This window comes from Sceloporus occidentalis, unplaced genomic scaffold (assembly GCF_023333645.1).
Source record: "Sceloporus occidentalis isolate IW3139 unplaced genomic scaffold, rSceOcc1.0.p SCAF_1, whole genome shotgun sequence".
Lineage (NCBI taxonomy): Eukaryota > Metazoa > Chordata > Lepidosauria > Squamata > Phrynosomatidae > Sceloporus > Sceloporus occidentalis.
In genome coordinates, this window is record NW_028316981.1 from 206,202,919 (window position 1) to 206,209,365 (window position 6,447).

The window sequence follows — 6,447 nt, forward strand, 5'->3', positions numbered from 1 at the left end:
GGGGAAGATGAGGAACAGGTGTATGCCTGTTCTTACTCTTCCCTTGCCGTCTCTCCACATGCCCTCAGAAATGGCTTCGTGTGCCAGAGGGGGCACGCATGCCATAGGTTCTCCACCACGGCAAGGAATACTCTCCTACCCAAAACAAGTTTTAATTCCACTGGCTGACTGGCTTTTCTGCTGGTTAACATAATTGGTTTGACTGAGCCTCAATTTGCTCACCTACATCCAGACCTTTTCTGAGCCATGCAGCAATTCAAAACTACAAATCTTTTTGGTATCACTTAACAAATAAACGGCTGTATATCATCAACATACCCCACAACTTCACACACACACACACAGACACAGAGCATAGGTGGGCAGTACTGACCCTGAGGAAATCAAAACTAATTACCCATGAAGCCAGGCAGGACAAGAACCACCACAAGATAATGTTACTAAATACAATAGCAGCCAAACAGTCTAGGAGAATAGCATGATCAATGTTAATGCCATTTGGTATCACTTAACAAAGTGATACCAAATGGCATTAAGACATCAAACGCCAAGAGTTTGATGTACTCAAATAGGAATACAGTATATTCTCCCAGTCCAGTTTCTGGCATAGATCTTCCACCATGGTGATTTGGGATGATTCTGTCCCCAGACCAGGGCTGATTTCTATGGTCGAAACAGGATTCAAACCCTAATCTCCAGCGCTCAAATCACTGCACCATACTGGCTCTCTAGTTTCTCAAAGACCCTACCTAAAAAATAAAGCTGATAGTTACTAGCTAATACAGTCGGCACTTCATATACACTGATTTTTTATGCACGGATTCAAGCATACACGGTTTGAAAATGTTCAAAAAAAGTATAAATTTCAAATATCAAACCTTGATTTTCCATTTTATATAAGGGACACCATTTTGCTATGTCATTATATTTAATGGGACTTAAGCATACACGAATTTGGGGGATCTTGGAACCAAACCCCAGCGCATAATAAGGGTCCACTGTAGTTACCTACTATAGTGGGATCCAGTGTAAAGTTCATCAACAAAGGTCTTGAAACTTTCAGAGGGACTGGAAAACAACTCCCTTAATCATTAAAAACTTCCACCAAGAAATTGGCCAACTTGCTCTGATAGTTCTTACTAACCAGGATGGGCAAGTACTTGCCTCAGTTATTTCCTCATAATTTACCTTCTGTGTGGAGTCCATCTTGGAATAGATACAAATGATTTTTTTCAACAAAATGTTTTGAAATTCATTAGACTGGGTTCCTTGTCTGGAGTTCATATTGTAACAGCCATATAAATACTTGAGGACCAGTGCTACAAAGGAGCATGCTAATGCAATGGAAGCAGCAGAGAGCAACCTCTTCACTGCCTTCAGCAGTGCACAGCCTGCCCTAAAATGGCCCTAACCCATGTTTAATCAGATTCATCCCATGTCCTCCTTCACCATCATTTCAGTTGTCCATCGAAATGCTTCATGGCCCGAAGGCACAATTACAAACCATTCCAATTAGAATGAAAAAGTGGAGGACAGATCATTGAACTGTTGGTCTGTGAGCAATTAGAAAAGAATGTTGTGATTAGTAAGAACTAGCAGGGATTTCTCAAAACAAGTCAGGCCAGACTAATCTTATTTCTGTGATGATGATGTTACAAGCTTGGGAGATCACATGAAAGCTGTGGATATAGTGTATACTGACTTCTGTATGGCTTTTGGCAAGGTCCCCCATGATACTCTTGCAAACAAGTTGGGAGTAGACAATGCTAGTGTTAAATGGATTTATAGTTGGTTAATGGACCAAACCAGAGTGTTCACCAGTGATTCCTCATTATTCTGGAGAAGAGTAGCAAGTGGGGTGCTGCAGGGTTCTACCCTGGGTGCAGTGTTGTTCAGGATATTTGTTGATTATTAATATTTGATTACTTGGATAAAGGAACAGAGTATGCTCATCCAATTTGATGATGACACCAAAGTGAAACAGGCAGCTAACTCTTTAAAAGACAGAATCAAGGTTCAGGATGACCTTAAGAGATTGGATAAAGCTGCTGAAAATAGCAAAAGCATTTTTAAACTGGATAATTTAAGGCACTACAAAGGAAGGGGGTGTCAGATTTACAAATATATAATCAGTGACACTTGGCACAACATCAGTACATGCAAAAAGGATCTAGAGGTCTTGCTAGACCAAAAGATATGTCAACAATGTGATGTCATGACAAAAAGCACAGTTCTGCTGCATCAAAAGAAGTGCAGTGTTGAGATCAAGGAAAGTAACAGAACCAACTCTCTCCTGCTTTGGTTAATCCTCAGTGAAGTACTGTGTCCAGTTGTGGACATCACAGTTTAGGAAGGCTACCAATAGAATAGAGAAGGGTGACTAAAACAGTCTTAAAAGTTGAGGTAGTTGAGTATGTTTAGCCTAGAGAAAACTGAGACGTGATTTGATAGTCATCTGTAAATATCTGGAGGATTGTAATGTGGAAGAAGGAGGTTGCTCCAGAGGACAAGATCTAAACTAATGAATTCAAATTACAAGACAGAGGATTTAGACTAGAAGCATAGACTTGTAGAATCTTAAGAGTAGCAATGAGTGACAAGGGAGGTCCTGGTTCAGCCCCCAACATGCAGGAATGCACAATTAAAACCCTCATAAAAGCCATCCATGCAACCTTTGTTTATAAACTTCCAATGATGTAGAGTCCACCATTCTCAGAGGCAATCCATTCCACTGTTGATCAGTTCTTACAGTAAAAAAAATATCCCTAATGTTCAAACAGAATCTCTTTTCTTGTAATTTGAATCCACTAGTTTATGTGGTAGTCTCTGGAGCAGCAGCAAACAAGCTTGCTCAATCTTCTACATGACATCCCTTCAGATACGGTATTTAAAGATGGCTGGTATGTCACCTCTCAGTCTTCTCTTTGAGCTAAACATACCCAACTCCTTAAGTCATTCTTAATAAGGCTTGGTTTCCAGACCTTTGCTGCCAACTTCTTTCTTTCAGTAAGTCTCAAAGGTGCTACAATAATAATAATAATAATAATAATAATAATAATAATAATAATAATAATAATAATAGTTTATTTTTATCCTGCTTTTCCAACTTTTGATTAAAGCGGCATACAGATTTAGATAAAAAAATACATCAAGATAAAACAATTAAAACAGCATTTAAAAACAATCACAATGAAATGAAATGAAATGAAATTTATTTATATACCGCCGTTCCTATGATCACGGCGGTTTACAACAGAATAAAATACAAAATACAACAATACAAGTTACAGACAGGATAAAAACCATATGCTACTATACAACAATAAATCCATCCTTATTTAGTCAAATAATAAGACAGTCTAAAAATACAATAATTAGTATACAAACAAGAAAAAAAAACAATAACAGGACATGCGAGAAGGCATTACAGCCCATGTCCCAACGAACCCCTAACAAAGAAACTAACTACGCCCCTCTCCTCTATCTCCCTCCCACGAAAGAGTCCACGACGGCGGGACCAGGCAACAGTCCTTGGCATTCCGCCCTGATGGTATAGGGGCGTGGACAGGGAGCTCTACAGGGGAGATAACAATAACAACAATAGGGTAAGCTGAGTTGGGGGAATCCATAACATTGCAAGGTCATCGACAGAGGGGGTAAAACATAAAATGACACCTCATGGGGGGAAGGCTTGGGAGAAGAAAAAGGTCTTAAGATTCTTCTTAAAGAGATCTAAAGATGTGGTGGAGCGGAGCTCGTCCGGGAGATTATTCCATATTCTAGGGGCCGAGATAGAAAAGGCCCGTTGTGAGGTCCTTGCATAACGTGCCGTTGGGACCTCTGGCAAGTTCTTCCCTGCCGACCTGAGTGTGCGGGGTGGATTATATGGGGATAGGCGGTCCTCCAAGTACCCTGGGCCCAGCCATTTAGGGCTTTATAGGTCATTACCAGCACCTTGTATTGCACCCGGAAGCAAATTGGCAGCCAATGGAGATCTTTCAAGATAGGTGTTATGTGGCTGCCCCATGTAGAGCGCATTGCAGAAATACAATCGAGAGGTTACCAGAGCATGTACTACAGTTTCAAGGTCCCTCCGGTCCAAGTAGGGGCGCAGCTGGCATATCAGCCGAAGCTGATAACAAGCGCTCCTGACTGCCGCATCCACCTGAGATGACAGGTGGAGCGACGAGTCCAGGAGCACTCCCAAGCTGCGAACCAAGTCCTTCAAGGGGAGCGTGACCCTGTTCAGGACAGGATGGCAAATCTCACCACCCGGACCCGGGGAACCTATCACCAGTACTTCCGTTTTCTCTGGATTCAAACTGAGTTTGTTTTCCCTCATTCAGCCCATTACCGACTCCAAAAAGGCATTTAGAGGCGAGATGCCATCCCTAGTCACTGCATCAGTCAGAGTCACAGAGAAACAAATTTGGGTGTCATCAGTGTTCTGATAACACCGTGTCCCATATCTCCGGATGATCTCTCCCAGCAGTTTCATGTAAATGTTAAATAGCGTGGGGGACAGAATAGCTCCTTGAGGGACACCAGATGTCAGTTCCCTCTTATCGAAGCAGATGTCCCCCAGCTGCACCATCTGGAATCAGATCTTTGGTCATCTTGAATATTGCTGGGCAGCTTGTCAATATTCTTTTTGAACTATGGTACTCAGGGGCCTAATATAGCACTATTATTCCACTGCCATGGTTATATCCTATGGAATCCTATGTATCCCATGGAATCCTGGTGTTTGTAGTCTGGTCAGGCACTAGAACACTCTGAGAATTCTAAATATCTCTCCTAAACTGCAAACCCCAAGATTCCTTGAGACAAAACTATGGCAATCAAAACTGAATAATGGCACTATAACTATGTGGTATGGATGGGCCCCAGAACTGAACACAGTACTCCAGATGAGATCTGGTGAAAGCAGAATAGAGTGGCACTACTACTTCCCTTGATCTAGATACTGCATTTCTGCTCATGCAGCCTAGAACTCAATGGGCTCTTTTGGCTGCCACATCACATTGTTGACTCATGTTTAGCCTGTGGTCTACTAAAACACCTGGATCCTTTTCACATGTATTGCTTTCAAGCCAGATGTCACTGATCCTGTATTTGTGCATTTCATTTTTTCTGCCCAGATGTAGTACCTTACATTTATCCCTGTTAAAATTCATTTTCTTAGTTCAGGCTGGGCTCAACAGACTCTTAATATCATTTTGAATACTGATGCTGTCTTCTAAAGTATTAGCTACCTCTCCCTTCATTTGGCATCATCCGCAAATTTGGTAAACACTCCTTTTATTCCATCTTCTAAATCATTTATAAAGATATTGAACAACACTGGGCCCAGGACTACACATTAGGAATAATTTACTAATGGTAAGAGTTGTCTGACGGGAATAAAATGGCCCTGGACCTTTACACTGGATATTTAAAAACAAAACAAAAACAGGCTAGATCTCTCAAGGATGCTTCAGCTGTGGATTCCTACACAGGCAGAGTTAGACTACACAGGCCTTGTGAGCCATTTCATGTTCTATTATTCTGTACACAATACTGCAAAATATAAGCTTGTGGCTCTAAAATCATTACTCTCCTGCTTCTGTATGATTTTAACATCTTTGCCTGATGAAAAACCTAGTGGAGCTTTCAAAGCTTGCATGATGTATTTTGTGCATTTTTGGTTGGCCCAATAAATATGTTGCTGCTTTGTGGTTTTGGGATGTTATTGTGTTTTGTTGTATGGCCACCATGGCTACCCCGACTATGTTTGCAGCACTTTTATATTACCTTGAACCATAATGCCTTTTCAGCAGAATCATTTCATGCATTCAAATGGTTGTCAAATATAGAAACATTGGAGATGAAGCAGGTTTAGCAGAGTTCAATAAATGCATATTAGTTCTGAGCATTTTAATATGTGTGATACCCGTTCAGAGGCGCTTCAGTATTCAATGTTGCTTTAATATCTACTTTTAAATATTCTGATCCAGATAGCAGAGGAGAGTTTTCTCTTATCAGCATAAAGAAGAACTTTGAATGATGTGCAAAGGAAGGAGGCATAACCTGAATCGTCATTAAAATGCTGAACCATATCAGAATACATCACTGAGACATGTTCTGGGGGGAAAATGCATATCAAAATATTCTTGATATCTTCAGTGTCTGCATTCATGTATAATCCTGCATATACTTCCTTGCTTACTCTTGCTGGTGCAAGCAGATTGTCTGTTCCTGCTTAGCAGAAACAAGAAAATCCAGGAAGATGTAGTTTACTGTGATGTCTGAACCCAAGTTCCTGGTTTGTCAGCTCCATATAAGCCTGGGTTCATCAACCAAGCAACAAAGCCTGTGTTGGTGCTGCCTACAATACCGTACCTTCCAACATTTTACAGATGAAAACTGGGACACATATGACAGGTCAACATCACAATGTAGTAATGT